We start from the raw sequence: 15,045 nt of genomic DNA, 5'->3' as shown, positions 1-15,045 counted from the left end.
CCCACAAGAAAAGAAGACTAAGGTAGTATAAAAAATATTCTCTTTGTGAATACCAGGCCCAGAACATTTCATAAATATATTTGAAGAAGAACACCACATCTCCAAGAAAACCGCCCAAAATACAGCACACTTGTTTATATATTCAATAAGGTCTTGACATGAAAAACAACTATCTCAGAACAAATGAAAACTTCAAATAAATATTACTTATTAATATGAGAAAAATTTCTCAAGGATGAGAAATCACATTTTGGGACAATCAAAAGTTATGACACAGAAAGAAGTCATGAAATTTACCCAGGTAATTTGAAGGTGCTTTATCATATGAGATGTCAATTTAAAACATATTGTCTCAATAGACTAAAGAAAAAACCCATATTGCCATTTTTATAAATGTAAATGAACTGATGGAATCAAATACATTTCATGATTAAAAATAAAATTCTCTATGGTCCTAAGGCTCTAGCTCTGTTTTGAACTTCTAACCAGAACCTGTGCAATGAGGCTGGGGATTTAGCTCAGCTGTTGAAGCACTTACCTGGTGAGTAGACGTTGTGAATTTGATTCTGGGTACAAAAAAATATTAAGAATAGAGGACATTTCTTAAACTGATAAAGAGAAATTACAAAGGCCTCACAGATTATAACATGCTTTTGAGTATAATCATTTTTTTCTAAAATAAGGAACAATATGAAAAATTCCTCTTTTACCACTTTTATTCAATATTGTATTAGAAGATGAGGTAGATGGAAAGCTGTCTTAAAGAAAGAGATTAACACACCCTACTGATAGATAATGCAATTTTCTATAGAGAATATCTAAAATATTCTTCTAGTACTGGGAATATAGCTCAGTGGCACAGCACCTTTCTGTGCCAATAACCTGAGTTTGATAATAATAAAATAATAAAGCACAATAACCTGAGTTTGATAATAATAAAATAATAAAACATTTTTTAAATTACTATAAAAATATTAGTTCACTAAATGGAAGTTTTCAGAGCACAGAAACAACATTTTTTAAAGTAAAAAACAGCCATTATTCCAAGGACATGGAGAGGAGTCCATGACCATGGACAGCCTGGCTTCCTCTGAATGGATCATGAGGTATGGGATATACATATAACCTGGGACCGGGATGGTGCTTAGAGTGGGCATTGATGACATGTGAGGAGTTGATTGGTGTTTTTTCCACGTGCACAATTGAAGGGTGGTTGCAATTAAGGCTGAAGAAGAAGCAGAAAGTGGTAGGCATTCCTGCTTTGGCCTTCTGCCACATTGGACCACTGCCATAACCATACAGTAAACTTATACTAGGGCAAGAACTTTTCATTCCTATATTTGTATTGTTAGGAAAAGGAAAAAATATCTCTCTTATTACTTCCTACTTAAAGAGGGCACTGTATTGAAGTTCAGGAAGGTTGAAGGGATGATGGTTGATGCCCATGTAGAAGATGGTACCAGATGTTTAGCCAGGACAATTTTACCTTTTGTGAATACCTGCATGTTAGACTTGACCACACTTGAAGTTCTGAGGAAGACCAGGTAGGGGCCACTCCATTGTAGTTGTAGTTGTTGGGCTGACTTCCTGTAACAGGACTTTAGTAAGTACATCAGCAGTCTCCCTGGTTGTGGAAAAGGCTTTTGCCCATTGTGAAAAAGTACAAACAAAGGTGAGAAGATATTTGATAGTTTTGGGCAGGGCATGTGTGTAAAATCTACCTGCCTGTCCTGACCAGGGTTGGGTCCATGAAATTGATGACTAGGAAAGGAAAGTGGTGTTATGTTTCCCTGAGGAGAGATTCTACTGTAGAAATAACAGGTATAAGTTGTTGAGACCTCAGAGTGTCTTGATCAGTCTGCATATATGCAATGGGATTTTAAAAGGCATTTTTAAGAACTATGACTCCATAAACACAATGGAATTTTTAAAAGGCTATTTTTAAGTGAATGGTGGAAGGAGAGAGGGATATGAGAGAGTATGGTATAAGGGTTGGACACCACTGAGTGGATAGGGGTAATGGCATTATTGATTACCTCAAGGACCTGCACTAGATGATAAGACCCATCAGGCTTGAATACTGGGAGAACAGGAGTATTACAGCGAGAATGCATAGGTTTAAGAAAACCATTGTCTAAAAGATGCTTGATTATAGAATAAGTCCTTGTAAATGTTTGGGAGTTATGAGATATTGGGGAATGCAAGAAAAAATTGAAGGATCCTTAAGATGAATTAAAATAGGTATGACATGGGTAGCATGGGTGGGATTGGAGGTATCTCAAACTATGGGATTGAACAGAGAAGAAAGGAGCGGAGAGAATGGCTTTGTGGCACACTGTAAGGGTGGCCGGAGGACAGAGCGCTGTGAGGAGGGAGAAGGTAAAGAAGAAGTTAAGCTTTTGAAGAAGCTCTCTACCTAAAAGGGGTGTGGGACATGTAATTACCGAGAGGCTATGGATAATGAAGAGAGTCTGGAACCTGCATGGAGTAGGCCCTGTCTGTAAAAGTTGTCACACTTGGCCATCAACACTATACAGACTAAAGACTTAATATAATGACCTGAAAACTCAAGAAGAATATTATATATGGCCACTGTGTCTACAAGTACAGAGAATGTCTTACTGGAGACCTCCAGTGGGATTTGGGGCTCTGAGAAAGATACGTTAATGGAGGGCTGTGGACCCCGAGCCCCATCAATCTTCAGCAGCAAGTTCAAGTAGATTAGTCAGCGATGAATCCAGTGGTGATGAGATGTCCTACAAGGGCAAGGAGTTAGAGGATGGCTTACACACTCTGTGGTGGCTAGGCAGCTCTGGTGCTCCACCTTGTCTTGGTTTACCTGTCTAAGAGCTTCTAGCATCTCTGCTAAAATATCAGACTGTTATTTTTCTGTTTTAATTTATATCTCTGTTGAAAACATGAAAAGCCATATTAAGAATGTGTCCCTGTGGGGTTTGAGGGCTAAGTTTAGCCTTTTGTCTTGGGATCTGGCACACAGTGGAAGGTATCTGTCTCCAGCATAGTCACAAGACATCTGGTTTTTATCTTGAGTAGGTGTACAGCTTTAAGTCTAAAGAGACAAACGCAAAGTGTCAATTAAATATACAGGAGTCAAATAGTACAATTAACAGGGTGTTTATGAATATAATTTTAGTAATGGCTTGCCATAAGGAGGATAAGGATAAGGTCCAGGGAATTTTAGAAACTGACATGTCATTCATTGGTCATACACACTTTTAGGTTTTCCAATTGTATAAGTAACTCCCTTGTGCTGTTAAAATGTCTAATGCCATTTGACATTTGGGAGAAGGCCTGTTTTATTAATTTTACCTTTTTATTTAGGAGAGAGATCAGCTATGGTGTCATTTAACACCAGTTGAGTATAGTTAATTATGACCCCAATATGCGTCATATGACCTTTTTATGGAAAAGATCTAGTGGATCCCAACAAAAGGAATTTATAATTATCTCTTAATTTTAGTTGTTGAACATTCAGAAGATTGAAAATAGTACAGTGCAGTAGAGGCAGTAAGTTTAACACAGAATATTAAATGAAGCTATTATTGTTTATTAACCATGGGTGTTTTAACATGAAACAATTTTTTAATTGGTTATATTTTCACATGGTTACAATGAAAAAATCCAAATGCATTTAGGAAAACAAAATAAGATTAGGTCTGTATCCAAGAAGTCAGACTACAGCTTTTGAGCATTTGTTTCCTCCAAAGATAAGATTCAGGGCAACAAGAGAGAGAATTCATTTCATGATGAGTGCCTCAAAAAGAATACAGGAACTCAGAAAGGAAGTAACTAGGTTCCTAAAGGGTATGGAGACTTGAGATGTCAGAAGAGACAGAACATATTACACTATAAATGCAACCCTATCTCCCTGGTCAGGATACCTCTATATTTTCCAAAAACAGTATGAAGGAATTGGTCTGAGGTATTGATCACTGTTATAGACCAACTTCCTTAACCTGGGGAGAGTTTTTAAATTTTCACTGTCTGCATCAAGAATGGAAAGTGGCATGAGTCCCAAGCCAAGGATTGGCTTCATAGAAGAATATTTCATTGTAATTTATGATCCCCATGTCCAGCTAAAGTTTTATACCTCCATCTTCAAAGCAAAGTCATTACTTTAGTACTTTCTATGTATGAGCCACTGAGCCAACATGACCTCATATCTTCCATGAAGCAAAACCCAAGCAACACAAGCACTCTATTAAATTTAGCTGATGACAGAGAACACAGCTTGCAAACTACACACCATATTTGCTACCACTTGAAAGCTTACCACCCCCAGTACTCACACCTGCCAAGTCTGAGGACCTGATTACCTGATGCTTTCCTGTGGCATCATATCTACCTCTTTCAGAGACTGTGTTACAACTGGCACTCACTCCAAACACAGTGAGTTCTTCTGAAGGGTCTGGCTATTGCTGGAACTGACTTCTGCAGTTCAAAAAGACGAGGTCATCCACAGAGCTCATGGTCCCAAAATCCCAGCTCCTGATGCAAGAAGATATATAACCACTGGTTCTCAACACTATGTGTGATTTAAGCATGGTACACTGTTTTCTTTCAAACTTATCAACATGCCTGCTGAAGATGTATTCATCACTCACCTGAATAGGATGTGTGGTCACCTACTTTGGTGTCCAGCATCCTCTGCACAGCACAGCACTTCAAAAAAATTTCAGTCAAAAATATTGAAACACTTGCAATCAACACAGATATTGATTATAGAAGAATAAACTATGTGCAATCTATACTTCTGTGATCACTCAGAAAGAAATCGAAGAACGTACACAACCTACCAAAATACTATGACTCATCTAAAGTAAAAAGACAAATTGGAAGACATGACTACTATATCAGAAATATAGACTTAAATTGAGAGATGCAAGGAGCAAGAAGAAGCAAGGAAGCATGACATGTCAGTGTAATATAATGATTCTCAAAAACACTATAGCATAAAGAAAAATACGAAATGCCTTATAAGTAGCTTGCAATGATGATCCAAGAATACCAGCAAGTTTTAAGCAAAACAAAAATTAAAATTCAAATAAGTTGACAAAAAGTGTGCAAGAGGTAAATGATGAAATTTTTAAAATAGTACATATTTCTAGGTCAAGCATGATAGCACATGCCTGTAATCCCAACCCTTGAGATGCTGAGGCAGGAGGACTTCTGCAAGTTTGAGACCATCCTGGACTATATGGTGAGTTCATAGTCAGCCTGAACTATACAATGACACCCTGTCTCAAACAAACAATGAATATATGTGTTTGTATTTTTAAACCAAATTGAAATTTTTAACTAAACAAATATGTTGAAACCTTCAGTAGAAGATTAAAACAGGTAAAATAAAAGATAGCCCTTTTCAAGTAATTTAACCTGACAAAAATAAAATAAAGAAAATACTAAAATGAATGAAAAAATGCAGCAAGACTTATGTGACACTAATAAACAATGGTTCACAAAATGGTATTCCAGGGAGAAAACAGGGTAAAATGTATTTAAAAGCTATTTAATGACTTTTCTAAACGTTTTCCAAGTTTTGGAAAGGATATCTTGTGGTTTGGATAGCAACACTATGTCGACCCATATGCTAAAGGCCAAGTCTCCAGTCACTGCTATGAGGAGATGCGGTATATATTCAGAGGAAAGGGTGTGACAAGCAGTCCTAAGTCATTCTTCTTGTTACACATACTGTACTGTTTTTCCTTCTTCCTCTGATGCTTCCTGACCCACAGCAAAGCAAACAAAGTTTGCATCTTCCATGCCTCCCAGTATGATATGGACCTGTGCTAACAGCCTACAGTCTTACAATACCTAATTCCAGATGGGAAGCTCCAAGACCATGAGACAGAGTCAACCTTTTCCTAATATAAGTTTTTTTGTGTATTTTAACTAATATGTTGATGAAAATCTGACTAATACAGAAATGGATATCCATTTTCAGAAAGCACACAAGTGCCAAAAGAGACCCAAGCAAAAATGACATTCTCTCAAGCATATTATATACAAGTTAACAAAAATCAAAGACAAAAATTCTAAAAACAAGAAATAAATCATCAAAAATATAAAAAGGGATTCTACATTAGATTATTAGATTATTTCATAACAGAAACTTTACAGCCTGGGGGGGAAAAATGACATGGATTTCAATGTCCTAGTTTAAAAAAATAATAACTTTCCTGGGGATTTAGCTAAGTGGCATAAGTGCCTGCCTTCCTTGCAAGCATGAGGTCATGAGCTTAGTGCCCGATACCAAAAAATTAGTAATAATAATAACAATAACAACTTCAAACCAAGAAAATCAAATTCTGCAAACTATCCTTCAAAATTGAAAAAGAAAAATAATCTTTCCTAAATTAGCAATACTAACAGAATTCTTATCAGCACACTGGTCATCAAATAAATTTCAGAGAATATAACATCTGAAAGCAAAAAGATAATAAAAGCTATCATGAAAACAGTGGGAAAAAATAAAGTTTACTGACAAAATTAGGAAGCAAAGATAAAACATAAAATAGTTCCCCCCAAAAGTATTTGTTAATTGCTTTTCGTTTTTCACTGAAAGTTTCCTGGTAGCTTCTGTATATAATTTTTTAGTGCATAAATATCCTCTTCTTTGTAATAAAAGATAATTTTAAATTCTGTACTTATGAATTGCATTTTTAAACGTTGCTATATATCTGTTTTAGACGTTTTCAGCTGCTTTCAAACAATTTTCATATTATATACTATTATGATTTTCATATACTGAGAACATATCTTCATATATCTCAAATGATTATAGGTTATATCAAGTAAAAACATGCTTACTGGTGGAAGCAATTGCAGTTTAGTAGAATCTGTTAAGCTACTTATGATATTCTTCAGATAAATAAAAATGAAATAAATATCACAAGGATCCACAAAGACCCCCCACAGCAGTTCTGGAGAAAAGACGATGCCTGAGATGCCACTATATGAGTCCATTATAGGCTACAATGCAATACTAACCTAAATGGCAGGTTACTGTCATGAAATCTGACTGGCAGTTGAATGGAAACAAATAGGAAATCCAGAAACTTAATATATACATAGCAAGTTGAATTTTTAGAAACTTAACAAAACTTTATACTAAAGACAGAGTAATCTCTCCAATAAATCTTGGTGAAGGAGGCCAAAATTGAAGGCTTACCCTCTGATTTGAAAGCTAACAACATGTGTACACTAATCAAGACTATTGTTGTGCAGGACTGTTCAAAGATATACGGAGCAATAGATTTTAGAAACTGAAAAATACCATTATAATTTTGTTAACTGATTTTTCCTAAGGATTACAAAACCATCAATTTGAAAGCAGTGGCCTTATAATAGGTTCCACTTGGAATATTGAATAATCACATGCAAAGCTCAGAAAATGAAACATTATATGCTGGTACATAAAAATATTAATTATGGTTAGATAAAAATCTGAAGATAACTACTAAAATTAGGTTTGGTGGCTCACAACTGTACTCTCTAGCTGTTTGAGTCTGAGGCACAAGAATTGAATCCAAGGTTTCTAGGCAAGCCTGGACACCAGTGTGAGACACTATCTCAAAAAATAAATTAAAAAGGTAAAAATGTAATAGGTCAGTGGGGTCACACTGAATTTGTCATTCATTCCTTCCTTATGTACCAGAAACCACAAGCAATGAAACTAAAACTGGTGAAATAAACTCCATACAAATTAAAATTTTTGGCATAACAAAAGAAAATTGAATAAAACTGAAAAGACGTGCCACAAAATTATACATATGTAAAAAAGATGCAGCTGAAACTCGACCTGCATACAATATACACAGAAATCTATCTACACAAACTAACATGGCAAAATGAAAAGGCATATGGTGCAGTATAAGCGGAAAAATCCCACCCACTTTAGAAACGAGTCTACCACTTCCTCTAAAGTTAGTGATGCAATTATCATCAGACTCTAATCCATGTTTAGTAGTAAACAAAAGGAAATAAAAATTGTCCATGAAGTTAATGAATATTCATAATTAACATCCCTTGTAACACCCAAAATATAGGGGAAAAATCAATCCACTTAATAATAAATCAACAAGTATACCATATGCACATGATAAAATAAGATTTGGCAATAACAACAAATACAGCAGTAATCCATGCTGTTACATGGATGAGAACTTAAACGTTACATAAGTATGGAGGCTGATCACATAAAACCAAGTGTTGTACGATACCATTTATATGAAATACTCAAAATAAATAAACTTCTAGAGAAAGAAGGCAATTTAGTGGTTGCATAGGTCTGAGACACGTGGAGTGGTAAAAGGTATAAAGTTAATTTCTCAGAGTTTTACTTGCTCTAAGTTTGATTACACTGAAGAGTTTAAAATTTAGCAGTTTATGGATTGCTGGAATATGTCCTTAAGATTGATAAAATGTATACTATGTTATTTATATATCAACCATATTTTACAAAATACCCAAGGACTAATTCTTTGCAAAGAAATGTTGACTCATCTACCTTAGCAGTATATTTCTCATTCTGAAATAGATATCTAGAAAAGTCACATGTCCCTTGCTTCTGTTTTTTTTTCTTTCTTTTTAACTTACCAGTGTTCTAGAAACTACAAAATCTGCCATAGCAAAAGTGCACTTTAGATGTAACAGCATCAAACTCTAACTTAGAAAGGCACTTACAATCACAAAAGACTCTATACATATCTTCACATTGACATAGGGTTCTCCCAGTTTTGCTCTTTGCATTGACATACAAATACTGGCTGCTTTTTTAAATATTTATTTCAGAAGCACAAGTTGTACTTTACCTGCATGATGGTCTCTACCTGAGCAACAGCAAGAGCAGTGACAGCACAGTTTGAAAAGAAAGGCTATTTTCACCAAGATGTCTAGAAACTGACTGCCTTTCAGTTGCTGCTTCAGCTGAATAGTTACTTTGATTCTGGGAGCTGTGGAAAGGTGCTGGTGTGGCCCATGGAATTCAGCCATTGGATCAATTTAAAGACAATATTGGATGCACTTGTCCAAAAGGGTCATGAGGTGACAGTTTTGAGATGTTCCACTTTCATTTCTTATCATGTAGAAAGGAATCTACTATTAAATTTGAGGATTATCCTGCATCACTATCTGCAAGCAATTGAGAGTATAATTTTACGGAAAGACTCAGGAAAGTGATTTATGGAATACCAAAAAAATCATATGGACATATTATTCAACATTGAAAGACATTATGTGGGAAGAGACTGATTACCTGAAAGCACTCTGTGAAGATGTAGTTCAAAACAAAAAACTCATGTCAAAACTACAAGAATCCAGGTTTGATGTGATCGTGGCTGATGACTTCATTCCTTGTGGGGATCTGATTGCTGAACTCCTGAATCTACCCTTCGTGTACACCTCTCACTTATTTCCTAGCTACACATATGAAAAGTATGGTGGAGGACTCTCAGTTCCCCCTTCATATGTGCCTGTTGATCTGTCAGAGTTAAATGATCAAATGACATTCTTGGAGAGGGTAAAAAATATGATATATGTGCTTTATTTTGACTTTTGGTTTCAAACATTGAATGAGAAGAAATGAAATAAATTGTATGGTGAAGTATTAGGTAAGTGTTCTTTTCATTATTTTGAATGCCTAACATTTCTCTACATTTGGTGGTATTTTTGAAAGAGTATAACAATAGAGAAATTCATCTTGCATAATTTACTGCTAAAAAAAGAAATAGAGATATAAGATAGTCTATCAAATTCAACATATTCTGGCCCATCCAGCATTATCATTTTCATAAGAAAGGTCTGACCATCACTTGTACAGAGTAATTTAGAACCTCATTCATGAATAATGCAGAACACTGGGGATAGATGTTGTATATTAAAGAGTGCCTATTAATTCCTACCACTGGAATTTGAAATCTGCCCCCTTAGCTCACAATTTAGGAACAATTTTTTATGCACATGGAATAATGTTCCTTATGAAGAAACACTTGTCAAGTATATTTTATCCAAAAAAGCCAAAAAATGTTACTGAACTAATAAATGACAGTTAATGAATTTAAGAACCTTTTGCCTAAAGTCTTATTGGCATCAATATGAGATAAGATCCTATTCAAAGTTTAAAAGGTTATACCTGTACCTAAGCTACATTTTTGTGGCTATATGTGCTAACTGACAATTCCAAAAGAAAAGTTAAGATTCATAAAAGGTACCTGATTCCAACCCTATTTTGAAAAGATTTCTTTATTCATGTGAAAAGAAAATGGCAGCATCAATGGAAGAGGCAAGATAGAAGATAAAAAGAAAGACAAAAAATAAATAGAAGAGGATCTTGGAACACATGTATGAATATGTCACACAATATTTCATAAATGTATACTACAAGTATTATGAATACATTCTTATGAGTTATGAATACAAGTGTAATGAGCACATTAATTTTTTAAATGTAGAGGAAAGCAAATTTTCATATATTTCTATTTTATTCATGACACATTCTAGTGAAATTGTGTATAGAAAAACAACAAATTGTGAATAATCAATACTTACAGCACTTATTCACAAAGGAAACATTGGATACAATTTAGATATATAATATAGGTATGATTTTAAAGCAAACTTCTATAATCATTTAACCAAGGAATATAAAATTAGACTGTTAGTGATATATATATATAATATATATACTTGAAAATTGAGAGGTAAATGAATAATATAGGATTAACATTTTGATGGATAATGAAAATATAATAGAATTGCAAATGAAAATGTTTTAATAGAATGACAATTTCTAAATATATGTCACCTATATGCTTATATATGTATTTGTGCTGGGGATTAATCCCAGAGTTTCACCTATTTTTGTCAAGAGTTAAAATCTCAACCCAGATATATGCATCAAGTTTTATAAGTAGAATGTATAAAAAGAATGAAGACATAGACTTTTGCAGAAGTGTTTGCCAGAAATTGAACCCAGAGCTTTGTGCTTGCTAAACATGTATTCTACCACTGAATTACAATGCCAACTCTAGCAAAATATGGCTTCAAGTTTTAGATTTCTTTTCATATGGATTACCTCATTTATTCTTTCACACTACATATTTTGCCATGTTTTGTAATGAGGTTCATGTAATGTGGTTCATAAGAATATTTTCAGAAAGACAGTGATGAGTTCATGTCAGTGATGGATCCTTACAAAAGAGGTTTACCAATTAGTAGTACGGAGAACCATTTTCCAAAGCACAGATAAAAAAAGCATTTGGTCAGAGTACTAGTGAAATAAAAACACTAAAAGAAACAGTGTTTTTCACTAGTGTGTAAATAGTGCTGCAAGTGAAGAGATTCACACTGAAACACTAGACCATGATGTGGGGCATAGGCAGACAGTATTGTGAATCAATCTCATGCCACCACTCAAAATTCCAGATTGCTATGAACACTATGAGTCAATAACAGGAACCTGAAATGATTAGGAGGGCAAACACACATTTAGTTTGATAGAGTCTGGAAATGTTCATTTGTTTATTGTCTGTGATTTGGACTCTGTATTTCAAGCTGGTCTTGAACACATTATATATGCCCAGCTGTGCTCAAAATGTCTAGCCATCCTGTGTCAGCCTCTAGAATGCTAATGTCTTATGTGTAAAACACCACACCCTTAAAAACTTGGTGATTATTTAATAGAAAAACAATAACCAGAAACATAAAGAACAAGGGTAATGAGAATATGGTTCTAAAATTTCATATCTCTCTTTCATTTTGATGGAACAGTTTGCCAACAATAGTTCAGAATAAGTCTTGCAAAGAATACATCAGGCACCTGGTACATGCCTATATTCCAAGCATTCTGGAAGCCTGAGGCAGGTGGATCACCAGTTCAAGTCTTGCCTAGAAAATTTACTAACATAATTCAAACCTGTCTCAAAACTCAAAAATTAATCAAATAAAAGAGCTGAGGATGTAACTCAGTATGAAAGCCCTTGATTAAATTCTATATGCATCAATAGATTAATTTCCCAAGAGTTCCAAGCAAACATGTTTCTAAGAAGTAAAAATCCATGGTCTAAGACATGGTGGACCTTTCTGACTGTGATATAAGATTTTCATGACAGATAGAGAGCTGATTATAAACCTCTCTCATAGCCAGTTATGCGCAGCACATTCTACTGGGGCATGAACTTAACAGTATGATTGTAAGGCACACACACAAACAAAAAAAAAAAAAAACAAGTGCAAAAGCATTTTCACAGTATGTATCTATGCATGTGTTCTCCTGCAGAAATAATAGGATTTGAAAAATTGTTTCACTGAAATTTTAAACCTCAATGTGAGACTTCTGAATTTCAGTGATTCTTAAGCTCCCAAAATTAAAACATGATTTCAAGGAGAAAAATTGAAATGATGAAAACAATATTAATCTATATTCATTTTTCTTTATACTTACTTCTTACTTACAGTGTAAGTAAGTGTGAGTGGCTAATGACAAAGTATCAAAAACTTCCAAACCACCTGCCTGGAATACACACAAATGATTTGGCAGAATTATAAAAATTAATAATTAAAAGTGAAATAAGACATCACAGCATCCTCCTTCCATTAATATGTTTTGAATAACATGTCAAAATATTTATTCTAGGTACAAGTTTTAAGACTGCCTACCTCAATACAGTTAAATTTCTAAAATTTCATGACACTGGCCAATGAGTTTAAAGTCAATAATGCAGACTTGATTAAGGACTATTTCCAACATTGTACAGGCCAGTATCATGAGGTTTTGCATCAGGACAGAGACATGGGACTCATGATTGTATGCAAGGAAAGAAGGGATTGATAGCCAACTTTTTCAGCGCTGAAATCAGTGCTAGTAAGAGAAAACATTTTACATCAGATAAGCATCTGGCTAAAAGCAGTGTAACAAGGTTATTACTGAAGGCACAATGAGGTATTAACAGACATATAAAGAGGTGTTAGAAAGTGAAGAAAGTGACACCATGCGCAGGTTGGCCAGATGTGGAAGTCACAGCTTGTGATTTGGCCCAACATGGCAGGAACCCAGCTAAAAATGGACAGGGTGGGGTCAAATCATCCACAGTGAAGATCTAGGAGAGAAGACAGACGAGCAGATGCCAATAAACATTTGATCAAGGGGCAAATCTCCATCACTCCTCCCTTTTAATCAGTGAAAGCAGAGCTCTTCTTCCTTCCTCTGAACAATATAATGCTATCAGATCACTTAATCACTTTGTTTCTTCAAGGCTAGTTCTGTTTTTTCTTGAGATGTAAGAATGGAGAACACCTGATCCAAGATGTTGGCATCCAGTTATTAAATAAGGAAAATTTCCATAAAAGCAAAATCAAAGAAAAATCATGGAAGCCCACTAGATATGTTGAGAGAATGGCCAATTGAGGTTTCTACATTCAATACCGGCATACTTGAAATTTCGAGTGTCTTTGGGGGTGGCATAGACAGTCACAGTTATATCTCAGAGCATAGCATGGAAAAATCCATTCATCTTTGGATGGAATAGCTTCTTAGAGATTCATAGTAAATATTAGAAACGTCAGGAATTATATTCCATAGACCTAGTTACGAGAATATCGTGTACTGTAGAAATTTCAGTTTGGTGCCTTAAAGCTGCGTATGGGAGAAAAATAAAGCTAGTGACAATTGGCATAATTCAACCCAGTCCAATTTGGAAATATTACATAAAGAGCTTATGCCATGGCACCCATTCTAACATAAAGTACACCTACAAGCAACTCCATCTTTGATAAATAATAACTACCATTATTATGTATCTAATGATGAGTCTGATTTCACTGTACTGATCTGCTTAAAACAAGAATGAAGAGCTCACATAATGTTCTTGCACTTTGCCTTGTGCCATCTTTTCACTAGGAATCTCAGAGTAGATGTTTAAAACCTCCTGTCAGGCTTGAAAGGCAAGCAAGTAGCAAGGTTTCACCTGCAGCATTACTGGATGTGGGAAAACTCATCTCTTCTTGAGGTCTCCAATAAAACAAATTTCCTTGATGTGGCAAAAAGAGAATCTGTTATTTATGTAAGGTAACTTCTATAAGTTATTGGACATTATTAGGCAGGCACAAGGCAAATTTTTCAAAAGGGTTCACAGTGCTGATTTCATAAGATCAACTTTATTTCCATAATTCAGGTTTCATATATATCATCCCTAAGTGTCACAAACCAATCAAAACTATGATAACACAAGCAATGCTTGTAGTTTCTTGTACTCAAGGAATAATGTTTCTTATCAATTCACAAAAATCACTATATTGTCATAAAATAAGAACACTTTATAAGTGTTTTCAAATTCTGCAGAGATCAAATAGTGGGAAAAAAATAATACTTTTTTCTATTTTATATAGTTAAATTGCTAATTTGAAATATATTAAAATGATACATGAGTATAGCAGAAGGTGTCCCTTAAATCTTGAAAACACACCTGCCATCTTCTAACAAGAGCCCATTCCCTGCATGCGACTCAATGAAGAAGCTCATAAATATTGTGCAACCATCCAGACCAAAGGCCACAGGCCTGCATCACAAACATATAACTGGCCTGGGGGAAAAGCCCAAAACTCAGGATGTCACCAATGCATTTCCTGTCCATTCCAGAACTGACTACATACAAGGGTCTGCTGCTGGGTTCTCCTTATACAGGGGGACATGAGATTGCCAATTCACCCACATGACTGAAGACAAAACCTACACCCAGTAAAAGAGTTTCACTTTAGGAATAAAGTGTGATTCTATCACAGATACCAGATGAAATGATTCCTGTGTCACAGACTTAGAGATGGGAAGAGCTAAGTAGAGATCTCCTGGAATTAACTGAGAGACACACATCAGACCAGGAATTTCACAGAGCTGTGATCTGTTGAGGGAAGCCATGCTTGAAGTGTGAAATTGACAGAAGACAATTCTGAAGAAGGTAACCTACTGATACCTTTGATCTATAGCATGGCCATCAACACTCACCATAATCTAGTTATTTAAAGTATTAC

At 35.0% G+C, this 15,045-nt stretch overlaps 1 pseudogene; it reads left to right on the top strand.

The window, feature by feature from the left end:
* The first annotated feature begins 2,319 nt into the window (after positions 1-2,319).
* LOC106026213 (UDP-glucuronosyltransferase 2B31-like) lies at positions 2,320-14,733 on the top strand (annotated as a pseudogene).
* The last annotated feature ends 312 nt before the right edge of the window (positions 14,734-15,045 follow it).

The sequence above is a fragment of the Cavia porcellus genome, unplaced genomic scaffold (assembly GCF_034190915.1).
Source record: "Cavia porcellus strain 051 isolate PalLab524CR breed Dunkin Hartley unplaced genomic scaffold, mCavPor4.1 scaffold_30, whole genome shotgun sequence".
In the NCBI taxonomy this organism is placed as follows: Eukaryota; Metazoa; Chordata; class Mammalia; order Rodentia; family Caviidae; genus Cavia; species Cavia porcellus.
The sequence above is the reverse complement of the archived record's forward strand: the minus strand, read 5'-3'. Positions and strand labels throughout refer to the sequence as shown.